The 26,337-nt window shown below is 45.2% G+C and overlaps 1 protein-coding gene across 8 annotated transcripts in view; it reads left to right on the top strand.

Annotated features, from left to right (window-relative positions):
* The first annotated feature begins 2,298 nt into the window (after nt 1-2,298).
* LOC128688654 (probable sodium/potassium/calcium exchanger CG1090) overlaps nt 2,299-26,337 on the top strand; it is a 272,867-nt gene continuing 248,828 nt past the window's right edge. For 7 of the 8 annotated variants that reach the window (XM_070084516.1, XM_070084513.1, XM_070084515.1 and 4 more), the window contains exon 1: nt 2,299-2,448. The gene's annotated coding sequence lies outside the window, so the exon portion shown is untranslated. Of the gene's footprint in view, nt 2,513-26,337 lie in introns of all 8 variants that reach the window. The other variant, XM_070084509.1, reaches the window with a different exon arrangement.

The following is a 26,337-nucleotide window of genomic DNA, read 5'->3' as shown; positions in this document are numbered from 1 at the left end:
CAGTGAGACAGCAAGAGAGACAGCAGCCACATATGAGTCAGCTGACACCCTTGAGAGAGACAGCAGCCACCAATGAGCGACTACAGCCACCACTGAGAGGGACAGCAACCGTAGTTGAGAGGGACAGCAACCGTGCTTGAGAGGGGCAGCAACCGTGCTTGAGAGGGGCAGCAACCGTGTATGAGACGGGCAGCAACCGTGTTTGAGAGGGGCAGCAACCGTGGTTGAGAGGGGCAGCAGCCGTGGTTAAGAGGGGCAGCAACCGTGTTTGAGAGGGCCAGCAACATTGAAAGGGACAGCAGACGTGGTTGAGAGGGGCAGCAACCGTGTTTGAGAGGGGCAGCAACCGCGTATGAGACGGGCAGCAACCGTGGTTGAGAGGGGCAGCAACCGTGTTTGAGAGGGGCAGCAACCGTGTTTGAGAGGGACAGCAGACGTGGTTGAGAGGGGCAGCAACCGTGTTTGAGAGGGGCAGCAACCTTGCCTGAGAGGGGCAGCAACCGTGTCTGAGAGGGGCAGCAACTGTGTTTGAGAGGGGCAGCAACCGTGCTTGAGAGGGGCAGCAACCGTGTTTGAGAGGGGCAGCAACCGTGTTTGAGAGGGACAGCAGACGTGGTTGAGAGGGGCAGCAACCGTGTTTGAGAGGGGCAGCAACCTTGTCTGAGAGGGGCAGCAACCGTGTCTGAGAGGGGCAGCAACTGTGTTTGAGAGGGGCAGCAACCGTGCTTGAGAGGGGCAGCAACCGTGTTTGAGAGGGGCAGCAACCGTGTTTGAGAGGGGCAGCAACCTTGCCTGAGAGGGGCAGCAACCGTGTCTGAGAGGGGCAGCAACTGTGTTTGAGAGGGGCAGCAACCGTGCTTGAGAGGGCCAGCAACCGTGCTTGAGAGATACAGTAACCGTGTTTGAGAGGGACAGCAACCGTGTTTGAGAGGGGCAGCAACCGTGTTTGAGAGGGGCAGCAACCGTGTTTGAGAGGGACAGCAACCGTGCTTGAGAGATACAGTAACCGTGTTTGAGAGGGACAGCAACCGTGTTTGAGAGGGACAGCAACCGTGTCTGAGAGGGGCAGCAACCGTGTTTGAGAGATACAGTAACCGTGTTTGAGAGGGGCAGCAACTGTGTTTGAGAGGGACAGCAACCGTGTTTGAGAGGGGCAGCAACCGTGTTTGAGAGGGGCAGCAACCGTGTTTGAGAGATACAGTAACCGTGTTTGAGAGGGACAGCAACCGTGTTTGAGAGGGACAGCAACCGTGTTTGAGAGATACAGTAACAGTGTTTGAGAGGGACAGCAACCGTGTTTGAGAGGGACAGCAACCGTGCTTGAGATATACAGTAACCGTGTTTGAGAGGGACAGCAACCGTGTTTGAGAGGGACAGCAACCGTGCTTGAGAGATACAGTAACCGTGTTTGAGAGGGACAGCAACCGTGTTTGAGAGGGGCAGCAACCGTGTTTGAGAGGGGCAGCAACCGTGCTTGAGAGATACAGTAACCGTGTTTGAGAGGGGCAGCAACCGTGTTTGAGAGGGACAGCAACCGTGTTTGAGAGGGACAGCAACCGTGTTTGAGAGGGGCAGCAACCGTGTTTGAGAGGGACAGCAACCGTGCTTGAGAGATACAGTAACCGTGTTTGAGAGGGACAGCAACCGTGTTTGAGAGGGACAGCAACCGTGTTTGAGAGGGGCAGCAACCGTGTTTGAGAGGGGCAGCAACCGTGTTTGAGAGGGGCAGCAACCATGTTTGAGAGGGCCTACAACCGTGTTTGAGAGGGGCAGCAACCGTGTTTGAGAGGGCCAGCAACCGTGTTTTGAGGGCCAGCAAGCGTGTTTTGAGGGGCAGCAACCGTGTTTGAGAGGGGCAGCAACTGTGTTTGAGAGGGGCAGCAGTGAACTATGTCAGTGTAAGTGTATTATGTCTTTCTTATCCTTTAGGGCAGGACATTATGAGAGAGAAATATAACAAAAGGTAATAATGAGACTATACGGTGTTGGTATTACACCGTCTTTCCTTAATCATCACAAAACTTCCCCAGGGAGACTCTCCTTATAAGTTTCTAATTATTATAATAAAAACAAAGACAATTGTGACTAGAAATCCTATCAAAGTAAAGCCTAGTTAGTCCAGAATGTCTGTGCGGCGTATTTGGAGAAAATACTGATGAAGTAAGGCTGCATTTGAGAGTAAGACCATCAAGGAGCAGGAGATGAGGATGGTGGTGATGGTGATGATGATGATGATAATGATGATGATGGTGATGGAGTGCGCTTGCGCATGGCCAGCGGGGCCAGTGATCGATCCAGGAAAGCTCAGTGTGCGTGTAACCTGTGTTAAGAGTGGTTGCTGCTCGTGTCTCGTCCCATTGAAGGTTGTGTGGCGTCGTCCGCTGCTCCCCCTCCTCTCACCCTGTTCACCTGCACATCGTCCCCCCCACCACCGGTCACATCCAACAGGTATGATCCCCCGGCCACGCCCACCTGATGCTCACCGCCCACCTCTTAACTAAGAGCGACAGAGGTAGTTACCTGAGGTGATGGTTGGTAGTGTGGCGCTGCTGCCCCACTCACCTTGTTCTCTAGCTAAAACTTATTTTCTTCCAGCAGGGAATGCAGGAGGAACGTAACGAACAGGGGGAAATAAAATTTACGAGAATTACGAAACAATTAGACAAGGTAACATATGGCTACTTTGGCCTCTACACTATAAATTACACAATTTTCGAAATTTTGTTTGCCAAGCTATCGAGCTATATTTTAGAACAATGTAACATTACTATTCCAACTCCTCAAGGGGTAAGGGTGCCTTGATGCCGGTGAAGAGCTTTTGATCCAAGGAACCTGAGGTAAACCCCTCCCCCCCCGTCCTTCCTTGGGTCAAGGTTGATCCACTCCCATTATCTGAGCGCTACGTTAGCCCTTAAGGTTTAGAGCCTCCATATTAATGTTATGATAGTTAAGTTTCCAAGTTAGATTTAAACTTTTGCATAGTTCACATTAAGTTGAAATATTTCCTTGGGGAAGTGTGAGCAGTATTGTTCCAAATGTCAAGGTCACTTACTGGTGTCGGTACTTCAAGACTTGATGTGTCAGTATTGATCGTTAACGATGTGTCAGTACTTCATGGTTATTAATGTATCAGTGATTCGTCAAAGTCATTGACGTGACACTGCTGCGTCACGGTCATTGATGTGTCTGCTTCAAGGTCATTAACGTGACACTGCTGCGTCACGGTCATTGATGTGTCTGCTTCAAGGTCATTGACGTGACACTGCTGCGTCAAGGTCATCTATGTGTCATGCTTCGACTAGAATAATACTTGTGTTGTGAATCCTTTCGTAATTTGGGTCAGTTGTTTTATGCCCGGGTATATTTTGTATGAAACTTCTCCAGTATTAAGTGCCTTGTGCAATGTATATATATGTACTTATTGCCTATGGGGAAAGACCATTTTGTTTATATAACAAACCTAATGTTACCTAGCGTAACCTAAACCACAATTTTGTAGCTGGTTTAGGTTTGGTTTAGTTAGGCTAGATTGAGTTACGTTATTAAATTATTAAATTAAAATTTCTTTCCCATTTGTTCTGAATATAACTTATTTTAACTGCACAACATATTTAATAAAAAAAAATTTACACAGTAAATGTTATTATTTTTACCTATTATCACTTAAATAAGGTTAAGTAACGTTTGTCAGGAAACAGGACAAGTTTTTCCTGACGCGGCTTAGTCATATGATGGAGCTTTTGGTCATCTGACAGAGGCCTTCCGCTGGATGACCGGTCCACCCCTTTAAAAATTAAGGTTAATTGTCGCTTAGATAAGTAGTTTCCACGGTAAGTAACTTTTTCCCGTGGACTGGATAGTATTGATGTTATTTATAATTAAGGAAATTTGCGGATTTCTGTCCCGGGGAAAAAATAAATAATGATCGTAATTTGTTGTATTTACGCAAATATTGCCCTTCAGAGATGAAGTGCTCGTGATCCAGGAAATATGAGTTAACCCCCCTTCCTTGGATTGAACCTAATACCCTCCATTCTACATGCGTTGATGATCCCTTCGGGTTTAGCGCTCCCCATGAATGTAATAAAGCAAGGGGATGGAACCAAACGACATTTGCGGCCCTCGTGGACCATTATTGTAGCTCACAACCAAATGGCCCAACTTCATATTGTGGCGGGTGATGAGCAAGGAAAGTCTCGCAACGCCAATTGCTCATGTCTGTCTCGCACCATATAAGTACCTTCGAGGGGAGTGATATGCTTCAGATAGGTTTGGGCTTTTATTAATGATTATTATTCTTAGTTATATATTTTTTTTTAATTCAACGCGAAGCCTTAAATCTGTAAAAAAAAAAAATAGTGTCTGGAGAATGATAATCAGGTTTGCTTACATTGTTGTGTAAAGGTTTCTTCCGGGAATATTCGCTTAATTTTCTTTGCCAACCCAAGGATAATAATATTATTAGGCACTAAACCCACATGGGCCTTACGCCAAAATCCAAGGAAGATTTCTTTTAAGACATAAAGGTACGTATTTATATTTAATTAATACTGAATTATTAAAGAACAGGTCACGTAAGGCTTTTGTGAAACGCTTCACCTACACAAACTACTCTATGGTCCTTTTGGTTTTATCTTCATTATTTTCTCATTGGGTAGCCTATATCCCCCTCCCCCAGAGGATGGGAGGGGGAGAAAAGGCCGTTTTGACCTGTGCTAGAACGAAGTCCTGACACGGGCCTTAATCTTTTGACGACCCGTTTTATGAGTGGTGGCCCTTCCCTCCCCTTTCATGTCTCCCGTTCCCTACATGCTCTGTAACCCAGGTGAGTATAGTGCTTCCCCCTTAGTATAATAATAATTTAAAATTTTTAGAAGTTCCTTATAGAAAAAATGTAAATAGTTGATTCATATTCTGTACTACACACCGTGCACTTAACGATCATTGGATCAATTGAAAAATCTACACCTCCATGCAAAAGTCAAACTTTGTTATGCAAAGTTCTTACATGCTATTTTTTTTCACCACTTCTTAACCAATCGAACACAGTAGTGGTCAACAGTTAAAACGGAGGCTGCCATAGCGAAGAGCTCTGTTCCACAAGGCACAGTACTCGCTCCCATCCTGTTCCTCATCCTCATATCAGACAGACAGAGATGTAACCCACTGCACCGTATCATCCTTTGCAGACGATGCTAGGATCTGCATGAGGCTGTCATCTATTGAGGACACGGTTAACCTGCAAGAAGGTATAAACCAAGTTTTCCAGTGGGCAACGGAAAACAATATGATGTTCAATGAGGACAAATTCCAACTACTCCGTTATGGAAAACTGGAGAGGATAATAACTAGAACAGTGTGTACTACAAACTCTGACCATACAATAGAGCGGAAAATAATGTAAGGGACCTGGGAGTAGTAATGTCTCAGGATCTCACTTTCAAGGATCACAACAGTGCCACGATCACAAGTGCAAAGAAATTGTTAGGATAGTTAATGAGAACATTCAAAACGAGAGATGCCAAGCCAATGATGATCCTTTTCAAAACACTTGTTCTCTCTTGGCTGGAATACTGCTGTGTATTAACATCTCCGTTCAAAGCAGGTGAAATTGCAGATTTAGAGAGTGTACAGAGATCCTTTACTGCACGTATAAGTTCTGTCAAGCACCTTAACTACTGGGAATGCTTGGAAGCACTTGACTTATACTCGTTGGAACGCAGGAGAGAGAGATATATCATAATCTACACTTGGAAAATCCTGGAAGGAATGGTCCCGAATCTGCACACAGAAATCACTCCCTACGAAAGTAAAAGACTGGGCAGGCGATACAAAATACCCCCAATTAAAAGTAGGGGCGCCATTGGTACACTAAGAGAAAACACTGTAAGTGTCCGGGGCCCAAGACTGTTCAACAGCCTCCCACCAAGCATAAGGGGAATTACCAATAAACCCTTGGCTGCCTTCAAAAGAAAACTGGACAGATGCCCAAAGTCAGTGCCGGATCAGCCGGGCTGTGGTTCGTGCGTTGGACTGCGTGCGGCCAGCAGTAACAGCCTGGTTGATCAGGCCCTGATCGACCGGGAGGCCTGGTCGTGGACCAGGCCGCGGGGGCGTTGATCCCCGGAATGACCTCCAGGCAGACCACTAACCAAACAACCTAACATTTCCAAAATTTATGCAGTGTAAAATAATTTAGTAACATACCTAAGAATGTGCATAACTAAATTTGACTTAATTTGGGATATTGATTCTTCAGCTGGTCCTTACCATTATATACAAGTTGAAAAAATATAGTAGCGCCACACTTCAAAAGGGGTTTCTTTGATGCTGGTGAAGGGCTCTTGATCCAGGGGAATTGGACCTACCCTCCTCCCTCGGATCAATCCTGATTATCCCCCACTCCCATTCCACAGGCGCTGGGCGACCCTTATAGGTTTAGCTTTTCCTCATATAGCAGCGCGTCGGGAGCCAGTTGAACCCAACTGCATGGACACCGTAAGTGACCCTGGGAAGGCTTTGATCAATGTTTGGTTTTAAAGTTCCATGCACCAGCCCAACTAGTAAAGATCATCCATATTTTAAGGGGCACGTCAGTTCCCCTGTTTCCTAATAATGTTATTTTCCCCCTATAATCTACCTTGTCCATGATTACTATCCCATTTGCTTTGCTTTCGTAAGGTGAAGTTTAGGATCTTTCCTTAATTCATGGTATAACTTAACAAATCTCTGAGGACAATTGTGTTGCAGAGTCTGAGGTAGATTAGAGGGAAAAAATAAACATGATATTAGGAGACGGGGGAAACTGACGCGCCTCTTAAATAACATTAACGGCTGCTTAGTTCAGTTTGTTTATCAGAACAACACCAAGTTGTTCACAGTAGTGAGAGACGATATCCATTTAACTCTTGACCCAGTTATGGTAAATAATGGCCCAAATAGAAAAGAAGTTATTGCTTTATTTTATTGCGTTACACTAGGTTATATGTGCATACTGTGCTATATCTTACAGTAGTTAGGAATATCTTGATGCTCTGTAGTGAATTTTATAATATACTATTTTATGAATAAGTTGCTGCAGGTTTTTGATGCATATAACATCAATGTGCCATCAAAAATATTCTAACAGTTAAAACAGGTTTGTTGATTGTTCTAAAAACTTACGATGCAAGATTGTTTTTTTTTTTATCTTATGAACATGTAAGATAGCAGTTAAGCCTTTCTAACTTTCTAACACATACATTTACTCTTTTCTGTGTTTCTTAGTAGTTATTATCCCTGTGTGGCTTTCGAATTCCGCTGGGTAAATTAGCCATGCATGTGGCAGAAGGCTGGTTACCATTTTTTTTGTAAGTAATTACTAAAAATTTTTTTGTAATTACTAAGAAATTTTTCAAGTTTAATTGTTTGAATACAGTTGGGTGGAATGTAAATATTAAATATTTAATTGTTTATATTATGAAAGGAAACAGGATGTGCTAACACCAAGTAAATAAAACTTGAAAGTGGTGGGAGAATTTGGATTGAGAGGAGTTGGAAGACTTATCAGAGAAAACGATAACAAATGTAGTAGTAATGTTGCAGAAACAGTAAACTATACATTTCAAAATAAAGAATTTCTGTGGTTTAGCATGTGAGAAGTGGGTAAGTAAAAGTGTTTACGCTACTGAAGATGAGATGAGAATATAGGAGAGACATTCTGGGAGATGTCAAGTGAATGTTTGTCTTAAATTTTGAGGTAAAATGAAAGTTGTTCAGGCAAATCTTAGTATTAAAGTAGGAGGCTGTTGTAGAAGGCGTAGTAGGAAAGTTTGGACTGCCAGGGGAAATGACAGTGGAAAACCTTTCAATTGTTTTCAGAGGTTTAGCAATAGGCAACATATATATTTTGTAAAGAAAAAGGACAAGTACGGTGCTGTAGATTGAAGTGCAGATTGGCTGCTCTTTATTTACTGGTAGCTACAGTAAGACGGTGAAGCTCAGTAACAATGGTGTTAGCGAGTAAAAGAGAAATGAAAGCGAGTTAATTAAAAGAGGAAATGGTTAGTGATAGTAAGAGCAACTGTTGCTGGGAGATATGTCGGCTAGGGTAAGAGAAAATGAAAGTGTGTAGCAGAGGTTTGTAGTAATTGGAGGCTGGATGCAGGAGAGAAGATAAATTCAGGAATGAATTATAAAGAATAGTAAGGGAGCGAGAGACGAGGATTTTATTTTTAACGGTTCCTACAATGTAAAAGTAACATAATGTAGAGAGTGTGTGGGGGGAAGCGAGGTTAAAAGAGTGGTGAAGAAATGCCAAAGAGTAAACGAAAGAACTGGTGAAGCATTACAAGTAGTTTAATATCCTTTTATTTCCTCGAAATTAAACACCATCATCCTGACAACAGTCATGGCTGTCTCTCCTCTGGTTCTGTTTTACAAGAGGTAGTTCCAAAATAAATCTTGTTCGAAGAATCAGATACTTGTGTGCAACATTTGGGAATCTTGACTGAGGAAGCGTTTCACCAGCCAGTGGTTCCTTCAGTCAAGTACAGAGAATAACAGTGGAATATGAGTAGTAGTTTGAGGTAATCAGTCCCTCAGCCTGGAGTCGATATGTTAAGTCCATCAACCTCATGATTGATGGATTTCAGGCTGAGGGACTGATTACCTCAAACTACTACTCATCTTCCACTGTTAGTCTCTGTATTTGACTGAAGAGGCCACTGGCTGGCGAAACGTTACCCCAGTAAAGATTCCCAAAGATTACACAAGTATCTCATTCCTCAACTTGTCGGTTTTCAAAACCATTTTCATGCTGGCGATGCAAAATCCTGTCCTAACCTAAAGGATCGAAAGATTTTGTAAAAGTTTCTGGTGTGTGGGCTTGTCTCTTGGTGTGTGGGAGTGTTTCATGGTGTGTGGGCTTGTCTCTTGGTGTGTGGGAGTGTTTCATGGTGTGTGGGCTTGTCTCTTGGTGTGTGGGAGTGTTTCATGGTGTGTGGGCGTGTCTCATGGTGTGTGGGAGTGTTTAATGGTGTGTGGGCGTGTCTCATGGTGTGTGGGAGTGTTTAATGGTGTGTGGGCGTGTCTCATGGTGTGTGGGAGTGTTTTTTTGGCGTGTGGGCGTCTCTTGGCGTGTGGGCGTCTCTTGGCGTGTGGGCGTGCCTTATGGTGTGTGGGAGTCTCTCTTGTTGTGTGGGCGTGTCTCTTGGTGTGTGGGCGTGTCTCTTGGTGTGTGGGTGTGTCTCTTGGTGTGTGAGCGTGTCTCTTGGTGTGTGGGCGTGTATCTTGGTGTGTGGGCGTGTCTCTTGTTGTGTGGGCGTGTCTCTTGGTGTGTGGGCGTGTCTTGGTGTGTGGGCGTGTCTCTTGGTGTGTGGGCGTGTCTTGGTGTGTGGGCGTGTCTCTTGGCGTGTGGGCGTGTCTATTAGTGTGAGGAAGTGTTCTTGTTGTTTATTTGCATTTCTTGATGTGTGAGCATTGTGGGCGTGTCTGTTGGCGCTTGGGTGTGTTTGTGATTGTATCCTCGTAAGGTCGTGCTTCTGGGTGTGGCCACACCTACCATGTTAACCCCGGAATTTGAGTAATGAGCGAGGCTGCATCCTCTCAGCGCTGACCCACTCCTCTCAATACTGACCCACTCCTTACAACGCTGACCCACTCCTCTCGATACTGACCCACTGCTTTCAGCGCTGACCCACTCCTCTCAATACTGACCCACTCCTTACAACGCTGACCCACTCCTTTCAATACTGACCCTCTCCTCACAACGCTGACCCACTCCTCAGAACGCTGATCCACTCCTCTCAATACTGACTCCTCTAAACCCACACCTGCCTCCCCCATCTGAACCGTCACACACCTGCCTTCCCCACCTGAACCGTCACACACCTGCTTCCCCCACCTGAACCGTCACACATCTGCTTCCCCCACCTGAACCTCCACACACCTGCCTCCCCCCTGAACCGCCACACACCTGCCTCCCCCTTGAACCGTCACACACCTGCCTTCCCACTGAACCGTCACACACCTGCTTCCCCCACCTGAACCGTCAAACATCTGCTTCCCCCACCTGAACCGCCACACACCTGCCTCCCCCTGAACCGTCACACACCTGCCTCCCTCATCTGAACCGTCACACACCTGCCTCCTTCACCTGAACCGTCACATACCTGCTCCCTCACCTGAACTGTCACACACCGACCTCTCTATCTCTCACCTGAACCGTCACACACCTGCCTCTCACCTGAACCGTCACACACCTGCCTCTCACCTGAACCGTCACACACCTGCCTCTCACCTGAACCGTCACACAACTGTCTCCCTCACCTGAACCGTCACACACCTGCCTCTCTCACCTGAACCGTCACACACCTGCCTCTCTCACCTGAACCGTCACACACACCTGCCTCCCTCACCTGAACCGTCACACACACCTGCCTCTCACCTGAACCGTCACACACACCTGCCTCTCTCACCTGAACCGCCACACACCTGCCTCTCACCTGAACCGCCACACACCTGCCTCTCTCACCTGAACCGCCACACACCTACCTCTCACCTGAACCGCCACACACCTGCCTCTCACCTGAACCGCCACACACCTGCCTCTCACCTGAACCGCCACACACCTGCCTCTCACCTGAACCGCCACACACCTGCCTCTCACCTGAACCGCCACACACCTGCCTCTCACCTGAACCGCCACACACCTGCCTCTCTCGACTGAATTGTCACAATCTTGTGTCTAATCCTTTTTTTTTTTGCTCCGTAACCAGTTGAAAGTTAGGTAGAAATTCTCAAACATTCAAAAATGCCTAAATATCGATTTAGTAATTGGAATTGGATTGTGCAGTTGATGCAATCACCCACATGATTGGCAGTGTTTCATTAATCTGTTTCAAGGACCACGTTTGATTGTAGGGAATAAGTCGGCCCAAATATTGACCACTTGTTGATGGGTCATGGAGGATTGTGGTGTGGAGGGTGAGCTTTGGTTGATGTGTCATGGAGGATTGCGTTGTGGAGGGTGAGCTTTGGTTGATGGGTCATGGAGGATTGTGTTGTGGATGGTGGGCTCTGGTGGATGGGTCATGGGGAATTGTGGGAAGTGGAGACTTCACTCTGGCTGGCAGTTTTACATTACTTGACGTTAATTCCAGAGATCATTTCTCCCATGGCCCAATTCTGGACCAGACCTCCAAGTTGGTCTCCTGATCGACCAGGCAATTGGTCGTGTGGCTGGCACCAACACATGCGTCATAGCAGTGCTGATCTGGAACTGATTTAGGGAACTTACCAAGTTCCCTCTTGAAGATAGCTAGTGGTTTGCTGGTAATTTCTTATATGCATGAAGGGAGGGCTTTGAAAACCTGCACTGAAATCACTACGCCTTCATGCGTAGTGATCTTGGTGTACAGGTTTGAGACCAATCCCTCTAGGATTTTCTATGTGTAAATAATGATGTAGCCGTCTTGCTTACGTACGAAGTACATAATTCAAGGGGCTGAAGCGTTCGTAGTGGTTCAGATGTTTGGCTATACAGGAAGAGAAGGTTCTCTGTAGTATTTCTCGCTCTACAGACTCTTCTGCCGGGAATGGGGCCGATGGTTCTGCATCTCTTGTTTTGAGTGATCTAGTTATTTTGCCTATCAAGTTTTCTTGCGTTAGTGATCCTTGAATGCGAGATCCTCTGACACTGTCACACTCAAATCTTGCACATTGAACTTCCCCTCTATTGAATAATTTGAGTTTGTCTTTACTCCGTTCTAGTCTCTATTTAATCGATTCTTCGACAGCGGAGTAACCTAAATTCGTCCTCGTTGAACATATTGTCTGCGACCCATTGAAAGACTTGGTTTATGTCTGCTTAAAGATTCAATCTATCCGCGATTGACACTGCTCATGAATTCTAGTAACAGCAAAGGATACACCTCTGTGATGTACGTCCTTGTATGTCAGATATAAGAATGACAGACAAAAGTCGGGCTAACACTGCCTTGAGGAACGGAACTTTTCACTGTGGCGGCCTCCGCCTTCATTCTATTTATTATTAATATCTGGGTTCTATTTGTTCAGGTAAATATCTGCCCATTTTTCTAGTTATTTCTTTTGCACGCATTTTGTGTGCCGTCACGTATACTAAATTTGTATTTAGCTTGTCTTCTAGTGCATCCAAGACCATGTAATGGTCTAGCAAGGAAGGAGTGGTATCTAATCACATGCTGCCCCTTGTGCAGTTGTGATCCTTTGTTGTTGGCAGTTTTATTTCTTAGGATCCGTTCCAAGATTTTTATAATGTGTGACATTTGCGCTATTGGTGTATACTATTTTATATTGGTTTTACTGCCATCTTTGTGGATTGGCACAGTATAAGTGGTTTTAATGACTGAGATGTCACTTGTGTCCAGGCTCCTTCTCTGAAGAATACTAAAAACAAGAGGTAATGGTTTGCAATTTTTGATGAATATTGACTTCCATGAGTCTGGGCCTGGGAGGGGAGGGGCAGAATACACGAGCATGTTATCAGTTGCTTTTTTCAAAGTAAGCTGAGGATAGCTACGTCGGAAATTATTTGAGTCGTTAATCTGTAGTCTACATAAAGATTCCTCTTTACGTGGATGCGTCTCGGCATGCGTTTTTTCTTACATAGGTGCGTTCCTGCCTGTATACTTACGTGCTTGGATACGCAAAGTCTTTTCAGAGCACACGAGATAGCGCAGTTGCAAGTCCTCGTTGAGTCGTGTGCTCTGAAGAGATTTTGAGCACATAGGCAGCAACGCACCTACGTATATAAGAAAGCATAAATGCAGAGACGCATCCATGTAACGAGGCACATACATGTAGACACGCATCCATGCAAGGAAACACGTAATTCAGAATAAAGGGAAACACAAGCAAACCAACGAGCTGGCATACACGCACGCTTATAATTAAGCAGACATCTGCAGATGTAAAGACAGCATGCACTCGTGCAAGAAATAATACATGCACGCTAGAAAACAGGAAAGCATACATGTACTCTTGAAGGCAAGTATACATGCAGGCGTGTAAGCCAGAAAACATGCACGCACGCGTGCAGGCAGGCACACTGCACGGCTGAAGAAGGAAAATTTGACGGGAGAGGTAGGACAGCATACTAAAAAGGCAGATATGAGGTCACCATGGAGGTGCAACCGGAATACATCAAGATACTGAGGTCATTGGTGAAGCATCCCCCTGCATGATGAACTGCCTCGTGCGAACACTTAAAGTCACCAAGAGGTTTGACAGTGGCAGTGTAAGAAGGTCACCAAGAGGTTTGATAGTCATTACGTGTCATTACGATTTCGTGAGTCAGGTTTGACAGTGGAACGGCGGAAAATGGAATTGAGTAGGACCATGAATGCAAATATGAGGGTGTAGAGAGAAAGAGAACGGCAGTACGAAGAGGACACATCAGCCAGAGTAAAGAACGAGCACAAAGTATAGCACAGAAATCCATGAAGACAGATGCTGGTGAAGGAGCAAGAAAGCTGACTTAAGGCTTTCTACCCTCTTCTCTGAGTGCATTTACTAACAATCTGACTTCCCAGAGACGCGTCTACGATTATCGGGCGGATGCCCGAACCTCCACTGCACATGTTGAATGACCTGCATGGGTTTAGCGCAACTCCCTAGCTCTTTCCTTTCACTCGTAAACTTCAGAATGATCTATGGGAGACGTAAACGTAAACTTTAATCTACAATTTGTGGATTTTTTTCAGCAGCTGTATTATTGTGTTTAATAACGAGGACACTTGGCACAAATGTAAGAGAACTCGACCCCCTAGACGAGGTAATGGCGGATCTGAAGGAGCTACGTGTGGAACAAGTACTGAGGTCAGACAAGCTCCTACCGGATACCGAGAGGCTGGAAAACTGCCAACATAGTACTACTACGAAAGGTGACGGGCAAGAAGATTTAAATTGTAGATGATAATCACAGACACGTTTATCCTATTAAGTGAAGGATATGTTTAGAGAACAGCTGACAGACTACTAGAAAACGACAGATTAAAACTGGTTTGCTGTAGAAAATTCATTCTTCACTCACCAACTTAAGTTGTAAGCAGGAAAGAAAAAGGTGGGTAAACTGCATATTTCTGGACTGACAGCGGGACTTGCTTATGGTGACTCGCCAGCCACTGATTTGAAAACTAGATAATACAGCCGAGATGTGAGAGAGGGTACATAATATCATCACATGTCCTTGTTCAAGGGATGTCATTGCTTGAGCTGGTTCAGGGGACGTCATCGCTTGATCGGGTTCAGGGGACGTCATCGCATGACCTAGTTCAGGGGACGTCACCTGACTTGGTTCAAGGGGTGTCGCATCTCGGGTACCGTCAGCAGCTGTGTGGACTAGGGCTGTGCAAGTGTACTGGTATGTTCTGCAGAGACAAGATGGAGGACAAGAACATGAGGCAGCACAAACCTTTATTTGGACATTGTTTCGCAAGTCAAGCTCTATCGTGAGCGAAATGTTGCGCCTTGTCCTTAGACAAGAGTGTATGAAAAAAAAGGTTTTATGAAACATTTGACATTTACTTGAAAAAAGGCGTGTTATACAGGCTGAACTTTGAATAAAGTTTAAAAATACTACTTTTGTATTTTCACAATCCAGTCTCGCACGTCTGGTGCTCCCGCCAGACTTCAGTGTTGTCTGAAGGCGTACTGCAAGGAAAGTTATCTGGCGCTTCTGTATCGAAAAATGTAAGCAAAATTACGAGTCCCTTGAATAATACAATTAAGGTAATGCACTTAACCCCCACAAACACTGGGGATAGTGGCAGCGTAAGTCAGGCAGCTGTGCCTTCCCCTGCCTACTTTGTAGCTATATTGAGGAAAAAGCTGCAGGAGGAAGGAGAGTGTTGAAGAAAGAACCCCGTCTAGAACAAACCTTTATTGGCACTGTCTTTCCCCCAGTAGAACCTTATCACAACTTGAAGTTCCACACAGCAAAAGTTATTTCCAATAAAACTTTGTCTTGAAACGTAAGTTATCTTCACTGTTATCATCAGTATGCAAGTTAGATCCATTTAGTGGAGGTTGGAGGTCACTTGCAGGAGCTTCAGGTATAAATGCACACTATGTACCTGTATGTACTACTAAATATTAAGCTTATCTTCTAATTTTAAAACTGTGATCTTTAAATTACAAACGGCGTCACGAAATTCATAATTGGTGTTTACCTATGTGTGCACTTATGCGTGTACGACAAAATATAAATGTGAAACAAAATTAACAGACCGGAAACACCTGAGTGCAATTTAATCCACAGAATGGGGAGGATTTGAAGCCATGGCGAGTGAGCTCTAAAACTCCAGGTCAGGCTTACGTGGTTTGCCTGCAACCACGTTATTACGATTTTGTGAGTCAGACTGAGTGCAGCTTGTACGACAGTTGCGTTCATGCTCGGTTATTATTTTTTCAAGGGCTCTGGTGGCCTGGTGGCTAAAGCTCTCGCTTCACACGGCGAGGGAATGGGTTCGATTCCCACCCAGGGTAGAAACATTGGGCGTGTTTCTTTACACCTGTTGTCTATGTTCACTCATCAGTAAAATGGGTACCTGGGTGTTAGTAGACTGGTGTGGATCGCATCCTGGGACACTGACTTAATTTACCCGAAATGCTCAGTATAAATGGTTTTCTGTATAGTAATATGTCATTGATGTCAGCTATGGTCTGTATACCATGTACATGTACTTGTAGTAAATAAAGATATCATTATTATTATTATTATTATTATTATTATTATTATTATTATTATTATTATTAATATTTCCCTGTGTGCATGTGAGTGTTTTGTGTGTGTATACAATTTTTAATGCGTGATGTACCATTAGAGGAGAAACTTAACTAGTTTTCGTCCTCACAGTGTCTCGTAGCTGCACACACTCGAGGGCACTTCACGTTGTTTAATAATAAAAGAACACTAAACAAGGCAGGAGGAGATTCAGATTCCATATTCGGGTTAAAATGTGAAGACGCCTGGGATGTTTTTTTCACTCATAATGCTTATCCTATTTTTTTTTTACCTCCTAGCTCATCTCTCTCCTAGCTCATCTCCCTCCTAGCTCATCTCCCTCCTAGCTCATCTCCCTCCTAGCTCATCTCCCTCCTAGCTCATCTCCCTCCTAGCTCATCTCCCTCCTAGCTCATCTCCCTCCTAGCTCATCTCCCTCCTAGCTCATCTCCCTCCTAGCTCATCTCCCTCCTAGCTCATCTCCCTCCTAGCTCTTCTCCTTCGTAGTTCCTCCTATTTCTTCTTCCTCCTAGTTCCTCCTATCTCTTCCATCCTAGATCGTCCTATCTCTTCTCCCTCCAGGTCCTCCTATCTATTCTCCCTCCTAGCTCTTCTCCCTCCTAGTTCCTCCTAGCTCATCTCCCTCCTAGCTCATCTCCCTCCTAGCTCATCTCCCTCCTAGCTCTTCTCCCTCCTAGCTCTTCTCCCTCCTAGCTCTTCTCCCTCCTAGCTCATCTCCCTCCTAGCTCATCTCCCTCCTAGCTCATCTCCCTCCTAGCTCATCTCCCTCCTAGCTCTTCTCCCTCCTATCTCTTCTCCCTCCTAGCTCTTCTCCTTCGTAGTTCCTCCTATCTCTTCTCCTTCCTAGATCCTATCTCTTCTCCTTCCTAGTTCCTCCTATCTCTTCTCCTTCCTAGTTCCTCCTATCTCTTCTCCTTCCTAGTTCCTATCTCTTCTCCTTCCTAATTCCTCCTATCTCCTTCCTAGTTCCTCCTATCTCTTCTCCTTCCTAGTTCCTCCTATCTCTTCTTCCTAGTTCCTCCTATCTCTTCTTCCTAGTTCCTCCTATCTCTTCTTCCTAGTTCCTCCTATCTCTTCTTCCTTGTTCCTCCTATCTCTTCTCCTTCGTAGTTCCTCCTATCTCTTCTCCTTCGTAGTTCCTCCTATCTCTTCTCCTTCGTAGTTCCTCCTATCTCTTCTCCATCGTAGTTCCTCCTATTTCTTCTCCCTCCTAGTTCCTCCTATCTATTCTGTCTCCTAGTTCCTCCTATCTCTCTTCCATCCTAGGTCGTCCTATCTATTCTCCCTCCTACCTCTTCTCCCTCCTAGTTCCTCCTACCTCTTCTCCCTCCTAGTTCCTCCTACCTCTTCTCCCTCCTAGTTCCTCCTACCTCTTCTCCCTCCTAGTTCCTCCTACCTCTTCTCCCTCCTAGTTCCTCCTACCTCTTCTCCCTCCTAGTTCTTCCCTCTTAGCTCTTTCTCTAGCTCTTTCTTGGTTCTCTACTTCTTTCTCCCCTAACATTTTTTTCCATTACCGTTTTCACATTATGTCCTTGTATTTTGTATTTTATTGATAGATAGCCAAACGTCTACAGATAAAGATACACAGATGTTGCACATGTGTGCAACCCTTCATGTTGTCGGTACTGTGTACCATTCATGTACAGTTTATCAGTCAAGACGGAGTCAAGACGTGACTCAGAGCTTTGTAACTTGACTAGTGTCTTGAGCTACTTTGGAAGACTTAAGAAGCTGAGCCTCACCTTGCTGGGAAATAAGATCTAAAGGGATGTGATCACAACGTACAAGATTCTTAGTTGCGTTGACATAGTTTATAAGGGAAGGCTACACCGAAGTCGAAGAATTTACAGCAATCTACAGATTGAAGTAGGTTACTTTTCGACCTGTCCTGAACCATAAATCAAGTTGATGATGTTTCAGCACTGAGCGAAGCGTCGTTTAAGATTCTTCTCAAATTTGGGCTTTAATCTTGAAATAAGACCAGCTGAGGGACCAAAATAAGAGGGAATATATGGAAGCTGAACACTTAAACTTGCTACAGTAATGTTGGGAAACAAATCTTTAGTGAAAGGATACGATTTTTTTACTATGAAGAGGCAGTAGATAAGATAGTGCTAGTAGATAAGATAGGACCCAGAGTTGAGTGAGGAAGTAAGACTTAAGTGGATTAAAGGTTAAAATGTGAGAGTGAGGAGTTTGTATATTTTTAGCTGGAAACCGTGTCCTGACACTTGTCTAGATGTGTATATTCTTATTTAGGCATGTATATTGTTCTTGCTGACGCGGGATTTTTGTAAGATGATGTCCTAGTCAGTGGTTTATCGAGGGAGGTGGATCCCTACCCACAGGTTGGTCTCAAGACCTTGACTCTCCTCACCTGACCTGACCGCAGTCTCGTCACCTGATCTGATTTTTTTCTTACTTTCATTCCTTCTCAGTAGTGATTGGATAATGATCCAAGACGGACGGAAAGGTCATCTAAAGATTTACTTCTAAGTTGTGGGCTAGTTATGAACTGTTAGGTGAGAGAGAGAGAGTAGTGTGGGAAGCCTTACAGCACCGCCAGGTAAGCAGTGGGATGGGATAAGGGGGCTTAGTATGTGGGAATGAGAATGTGTATGTGGTAAAGTGAGGAAATGGTAAAGAAGGTAGAGTATTCAGGATGAAAATGACGAGGGAAAGGGGAGGGTGAAGGAGAAGACAGATTGAAGAAGTATTTTGAAAAGGGTATATATGAGAGAAGAGACATGGATAGAGGAGTTTGGGATCAAGGAGGAGGGGGTTACTTTGATGTCTGAGGGCTCTTGATTAAAGGAGTTAGAGCTACCCTTCCCCTGGATCAAACAGTTTTATACCATTCCTTAGTCGCAGCAATAGAAATATATATGTTTCATACTTTTTTTTTCTATCTCTTCCCCTCCCCTCTCTGTTCTCCCTCTCTCATATACCCTGTCCCTTATCACATCTTCTCTATTCCCTCTCCCCTTCCCTCCTTTATTCTCTCACTCCCTCCCTCCTTCCTGCCCCATTGTCCCTTTTCTTTTTGTTCCCCTCATTTTTTTCTCTCTCCCTTTGTCTTTCACTTCCTCTATTTCCCCTTTATTTTCCTTCCCCAATTTCCATTCCCTCTTTCATTTCTTCTCTTTCCGATCTCTTCTCTCTCTCCTCTCCTCCGCTTCCTCTCTCTAACCTCCCCCTCTCTCTCATTCCCTCTTCCTCCCTGCACCTTTCTCTCCCCTCCCTCTCCCTGTACCCCTCTCTCTCCCTCTCCTCTTTCCCTCTCCACCCTTTATTATATTTACACAAGGGTTTTACAGAGATATGTGAAGGGTTCCTAACTTTATTTACAAGCTAAAAGCTGTTACTTACATCAACTCGTTAGAAAGACTTTTTATTGCTATAAGACATACAAATAGGGAACAGGATGAAGTTGGAGCCATCTGTGGACCAGCGATTTCATTTGGTGAACTGACCAAATATACTGCAGATTTGAGTCGTCCTTGATATAAATGATCTCAGATGAAGTGATGTTCTGGAGAAGGTTACAGTCAGTGTAGTTGCTGTTTCTTGCCCATCTTCACATCCCTGCGGTGTTGAAGACTGCTGAAATGACAGATCTGTCCAGGCTGGGTCCAGGGGAGAGATGAGTCGTCTTCCTCTGTTCTTTATTCTGTCAAGAAGTCGTAGATGAGACGGAAAGGGGGAAGGGCAGGCAATCCCGAATGATGGAGTATACTCAAGGTGTGAGCGTATTTGTGCTTCGTACAGAGTTGTAACGTCTACTGTCGGGCAGATGCAAGATACGTCTAGGTGCTGTAAGCTTCGTGGCCGCTTTCCAAGATTAGTATTACTAGAGTTTCTTTATAGTAGATTTGGAATCATATTTCACCCCCAGCGTCCACGGGTACCAACATTTTTGCATTCTTACCACTGCTCCAGCATTACCATCATAGTGCCTAGAGACCATCATTTGTGTTTTTTTCAGAACCAAGTGTAACCTGCCTTGGCTTTTCCCAGGCAGATATAGCTGTAAGCTGATGATTCATGCAACTGGCATTTCCTCTCTTGGATAAGTAAATGTCAGATTACAGTCTTTTGCATATGTATGGCATATGAAGGTCATTGAAGTAGACATTCTGAAACAATGGCCTAAGTACACTTTTGGAATACTTGCACCAGTAGTGTCTTTTTGATTCTGTCCCATTGAGAATTAATCTTAAAGATCTGCCTTGAAGGTAATCACTGAGGAGGCCAAGTGCAATGTCAGCCAGTCATGGTGCTTGCAGTTTTGCCAAGAGTCCCTGGTGCTATACTCGGCCGGAAGCACCTGCAATGTTCTGTGCTACTACACAGCAGATATTGAATTCATCTAGTGACCGGTGCCACGTAGTGGAGAGGTTTAACAGCAGATCAGCAGCAGAGTGACCTTGTCTAAAGCCATATTAACGGTCACAAAGCGAGTGATAGTCGAAAAACGCTGTTATCTGCCGTGAGATTATCATCTCGAATCTTCCCAGTGATTAACAGGAATGACACTGATTTGTAGTTGGTGATTTTCGGTCTGCTCTTGTTTTTGTGAATAGAAATTACATTTGCCTCTTTCCACAGAGACGACTATTTACACTGTGCTAGGCAGTGATGATAGATGAGAGTTAGAGGTGACGTTAGCTGGTCTCCACATCCACTCAGCAATCTTGGGTTCACTTCCTCTGGGCCCACGGCCTTTTCTTGGTCCAGCGATTTAAGATACACTTCATCTTGCCATATTTTCACCTGGAGTATACCTGGACAATTTTGATAGTTTTTGCGGCTATCCAAGGGGGTTCCCTTGCTGGATCAGGGACTTGCATCTTGGCAGCAAAGAGGTCATCTTTTTCTTGACTGCTAGTAGAGGTGGTGCCATCTAGTCGATTTAGAGACTGAATAATTTCATCAAGTAAATAATCTTGTTGGTCCTTGACCAAGGACACTTCTTTGGGACGACACTGTTAGGGCTTCTATACAAGATAACGTAGTAATTGTAGGAGATTTTATATTTAGTCAAATTGACTGATCTTATTTGACCGGTAATCTGGAATCCAGTGACTTCCTGGAAGTAGTTCAGGACTGTTTTCTGAAACTGTAACAGAGCCTACCAGAGGTAATAATTTGCTCCAACTAGTGAGTTTTGGATCTCTCCCTCCCTCCCTCCCTCCCTCCCTCCCTCCTTTCCCCTCTCCTCCCCCTCTTGCTCCTCGCTTTCTCCTCTTTTCTCTAATTCCTCTCTTCTTCCCTTCTCTTCTCAATTATCCCTCTTTCCTCTCCCATCTTTTCTCTCCCTCTTTTCCATCCCCTCTTTTCCTCCCCTCATTCACCTTCCCTCTTTCCCCTCCACTTCCCTCCGCTCCCTTCCTTTGGCCAGGGGAATGAGAGTTCATCAGAATTAATAATAGGAGGGGAAGGGTAGCTCCAATTTCTTGCATCAAGAGCCCTTCAACATCGGTCCGTATATCAACACCAAGAGCCCTTCAGCATCAAGAACATTTCACCATCAAGAGCCCTTCACCAAACATCAAGAGCCCTTCACCAAACAAAGAACCCTTCACCAAACATCAAGAACCCTTCAAACATTAATAACCCTTCAACAAACATCAAGATCCCTTCATCAAACATCAAGAACCCTTCACCAAACATCAAGAGCCCTTCACCAAACATCAAGAGCCCTTCACCAAACATCAAGAACCCTTCACCAAACATCAAGAACCCTTCACTAAACATCAAGATCCCTTCACCAAACATCAAGAACCCTTCAAACATCAAGAGCCCTTCACCAAACAAGAGCCCTTCACCAAACATCAAGAACCCTTCACCAAACATCAAGAACCCTTCACTAAACATCAAGATCCCTTCATCAAACATCAAGAACCTTTCACCAAACATCAAGATCCCTTCACAAAACATCAAGAGCCCTTCACCAGACATCAAGACCCCTTCACCAGCATCAAGGTACCACTTAAAGAGCTCATCATGTGAGTATGTTGTGTAAACATTACAACATTGCAGACTGGTGGCGACTGACACAAAGCGCCTTTCACTGGGTGTGCTTTGATGCCGGCCGAGAACTCTTGATCCAAGGAATTGGAATTACGCCACCACCCCTCTTCTTTCCAGTTCCCCAAGTTCTGCACGAGCTGTACAGATTTAGCGCTTCTCAATGACTATTACAATAATGTCGAAGAGTTATGGGTAGACCCCCTTCCCTACAGTAAACCTTACGGGTTTATCGTTTTACATTATAGTAATGATATTTTTTATTTTTATTTTTAAATTTTTGTAAAATAAAAATTAATAAAAAATTATATCCTTATGGTAATGAAACACTATAAACCCGTAAAGTTTCATGTAGGAGAGGGACTCTACCCATTACACTTGACATTATTATTATTATTATTATTATTATTATTATTATTATTATTATTATTATTAAAGGTATTTTTGGAGTCTATTTCCAAAGAGAAAGACCATGAAGGATATGATCCTGACGTACAAGATACTGGACGAGACTCGAGTGGGTGGAGACAGTGTTTGTAGTGTGAGTAAGGAGAGTTAAGGATGGTAGATGACAGCTACACACGCACAGCGAGCACAGGAACCTGGCAGATATTTCTTTTCAGGTTCAGGGAGTGTAATTAGAATGATCTAGATGTTGAGATGGTGTCAGTGTTACATTAACACTTGGTGGTGGCCCCAGGGCGAGCAACTTGTAGGGGCCTCAGGGCGAGCAACTTGTAGGAGCCCCAGGGCGAGCAACTTGTAGGGGCCTCAGGGCGAGCAACTTGTAGGGACCCCAGGGCGAGCAACTTGTAGGAGCCCCAGGGCGAGCAACTTGTAGGGGCCCGTGTATTCATTGTCGCATTACATACCAGTCTCAACCATCTTTGTACTCGTATAGTACACAGTACCGACAAGATGAAGAATTAGACACATGTGCAACATCTGGTTATCTTTATTGTAGACGTTTCGCCATCCAGTGACTTTATCAATACAAATTAAAGGACATAATTGGAAAACAGACACACACACACACACACACACACACACACACACACACACACACACACACACACACACACACACACACACACACACACACACACACACACACACACACACACACACAAGACACGACTATGGTGCTCTTCAACTCCAAGGCTGAGGGACTGATTACCCCATCTTTTGCATATATTTCTACTGTCTTCCACTTGTCCTTGGATTTGTATTGATAAAGCCACTTGATGGCGAAACGTCCACAAAGGGAGTACAAATGTTTCTCCTGTGTTTTTTGTAACATAAGTAGCGTAGTGTTCCTTAAGGTAGCAGGAAGTTAGTAACAGTGGTGCTGCTTAAGGTAGCAAGAAGTTGGTAACAGTGATGCTGCTTAAGGTAACAGGAAGTTGGTATCATTGTTACTACTTAAGGTAGCATGAAGTTGGTAACATTGTTGTTACTTAAGGTAGCAGAAAGTTGGTAACATTGTTGCTACTTAAGGTAGCAGGAAGTTGATAACATTGTTGCTACTTAAGGTAGCATGAAGTTGGTAACATTGTTGCTACTTAAGGTAACAGAAAGTTGGTAACATTGTTACTACTTAAGGTAGCAGGAAGTTGGTAACATTGTTGCTACTTAAGGTAACAAAGTTTACAATACTTGACGTACGGCTGGAAGTTAGTATTAGTGAAGGGTAAAACTCTGCAGTGTCGTTCTTGTACAAAGTTCCCCTCGTCAAAACTTTGTTTGGTGGTCTTCAAAAACTTTTTTTTTTTTCAAGTTTTGATAATTCTTTTCACTCTTTTTGATACTGAAATTTCTTTTGGCCCTCAAAGTTTTATTTTTCCTGTAATTGGGTTTTAAAAGACTTCTTTTCAACTTTGAATATTTTTAGGCCTTGAGTTTTTTTTTTTTTAATAGGGAATGTTTGTACGGTTTGGAAAAGATTGTCTTGAACTTTTTCTTGTGAAATATATCCTGAGAGATATATTCCTTAATTATTTTTTAGGTAAATTGTAGCTTTGATCTTCACATCTCAAAAATATCATCTATAGGGATAGTATATGCGACATGCTTCTGCAGAGAGGCTGACGGGAGAGGTATCTCCGTGTGTTGCTGGGGAGAGGTATCTGTGTGTGTTGCTGGGGAGAGGTATCTGTGTGTGTTGCTGGGGAGAGGTATCTCCGTGTGTTGCTGGGGAGAGGTATCTGTGTGTGTTGCTGGGGAGAGGTATCTGTGTGTGTTGCTGGGGAGAGGTATCTGTGTGTGTTGCTGGGGAGAGGTATCTCCGTGTGTTGCTGGGGAGAGGTATCTGTGTGTGTTGCTGGGGAGAGGTATCTGTGTGTGTTGCTGGGGAGAGGTATCTGTGTGTGTTGCTGGGGAGAGGTATCTGTGTGTGTTGCTGGGGAGAGGTATGTGTGTGTTGCTGGGAAGAGGTATCTGTGTGTGTTGCTGGGGAGAGGTATCTGTGTGTTGCTGGGGAGAGGTATCTGTGTGTGTTGCTGGGGAGAGGTATCTGTGTGTGTTGCTGGGGAGAGGTATCTCCGTGTGTTGCTGGGGAGAGGTATCTCCGTGTGTTGCTGGGGAGAGGTATCTCCGTGTGTTGCTGGGGAGAGGTATCTGTGTGTGTTGCTGGGGAGAGGTATCTGTGTGTGTTGCTGGGGAGAGGTATCTGTGTGTTGCTGGGGAGAGGTATCTGTGTGTGTTGCTGGGGAGAGGTATCTGTGTGTGTTGCTGGGGAGAAGTATGTGTGTGTGTTGCTGGGGAGAGGTATCTGTGTGTGTTGCTGGGGAGAGGTATCTGTGTGTGTTGCTGGGGAGAGGTATCTGTGTGTGTTGCTGGGGAGAGGTATCTGTGTGTGTTGCTGGGGAGAGGTATCTGTGTGTGTTGCTGGGGAGAGGTATCTGTGTGTGTTGCTGGGGAGAGGTATCTGTGTGTGTTGCTGGGGAGAGGTATCTGTGTGTGTTGCTGGGGAGAGGTATCTGTGTGTGTTGCTGGGGAGAGGTATCTGTGTGTGTTGCTGGGGAGAGGTATCTGTGTGTGTTGCTGGGGAGAGGTATCTGTGTGTGTTGCTGGGGAGAGGTATCTGTGTGTGTTGCTGGGGAGAGGTATCTGTGTGTGTTGCTGGGGAGAGGTATCTGTGTGTGTTGCTGGGGAGAGGTATCTGTGTGTGTTGCTGGGGAGAGGTAGCTGTGTGTGCTTATCTGCTGGGGAGAGGTATCTGTGTGTTGCTGGGGAGAGGTATCTGTGTGTTGCTGGGGAGAGGTATCTGTGTGTGTTGCTGGGGAGAGGTATCTGTGTGTTGCTGGGGAGAGGTATCTGTGTGTGTTGCTGGGGAGAGGTATGTGTGTGTTGCTGGGGAGAGGTACCTGTGTGTGTTGCTGGGGAGAGGTATCTGTGTGTGTTGCTGGGGAGAGGTATCTGTGTGTGTTGCTGGGGAGAGGTATCTGTGTGTGTTGCTGGGGAGAGGTATCTGTGTGTGTTGCTGGGGAGAGGTATCTGTGTGTGTTGCTGGGGAGAGGTATCTGTGTGTGTTGCTGGGGAGAGGTATCTGTGTGTGTTGCTGGGGAGAGGTATCTGTGTGTTGCTGGGGAGAGGTATCTGTGTGTGTTGCTGGGGAGAGGTATCTGTGTGTGTTGCTGGGGAGAAGTATGTGTGTGTGTGTTGCTGGGGAGAGGTATCTGTGTGTGTTGCTGGGGAGAGGTATCTGTGTGTGTTGCTGGGGAGAGGTATCTGTGTGTTGCTGGGGAGAGGTATCTGTGTGTGTTGCTGGGGAGAGGTATCTGTGTGTGTTGCTGGGGAGAGGTATCTGTGTGTGTTGCTGGGGAGAGGTATCTGTGTGTGTTGCTGGGGAGAGGTATCTGTGTGTGTTGCTGGGGAGAGGTATCTGTGTGTGTTGCTGGGGAGAGGTATCTGTGTGTGTTGCTGGGGAGAGGTATCTGTGTGTGTTGCTGGGGAGAGGTATCTGTGTGTGTTGCTGGGGAGAGGTATCTGTGTGTTGCTGGGGAGAGGTATCTGTGTGTGTTGCTGGGGAGAGGTATCTGTGTGTGTTGCTGGGGAGAGGTATCTGTGTGTGTTGCTGGGGAGAGGTATCTGTGTGTGTTGCTGGGGAGAGGTATCTGTGTGTGTTGCTGGGGAGAGGTATCTGTGTGTTGCTGGGGAGAGGTATCTGTGTGTGTTGCTGGGGAGAGGTATCTGTGTGTGTTGCTGGGGAGAGGTATCTGTGTGTGTTGCTGGGGAGAGGTATCTGTGTTGCTGGGGAGAGGCATCTGTGTGTGTTGCTGGGGAGAGGTATCTGTGTGTGTTGCTGGGGAGAGGTATCTGTGTGTGTTGCTGGGGAGAGGTATCTGTGTGTGTTGCTGGGAAGAGGTATCTGTGTGTGTTGCTGGGGAGAGGTATCTGTGTGTGTTGCTGGGGAGAGGTATCTGTGTGTGTTGCTGGGGAGAGGTATCTGTGTGTGTTGCTGAGCAGAGGTATCTGTGTGTTGCTGGGGAGAGGTATGTGTGTGTGTTGCTGGGGAGAGGTATGTGTGTGTGTTGCTGGGG

The sequence above is a fragment of the Cherax quadricarinatus genome, chromosome 13 (genome assembly GCF_038502225.1).
Source record: "Cherax quadricarinatus isolate ZL_2023a chromosome 13, ASM3850222v1, whole genome shotgun sequence".
Classification (NCBI taxonomy): domain Eukaryota; kingdom Metazoa; phylum Arthropoda; class Malacostraca; order Decapoda; family Parastacidae; genus Cherax; species Cherax quadricarinatus.
Note: the sequence above shows the minus strand (reverse complement) of the source record. Positions and strands in the feature narration are given on the sequence as shown.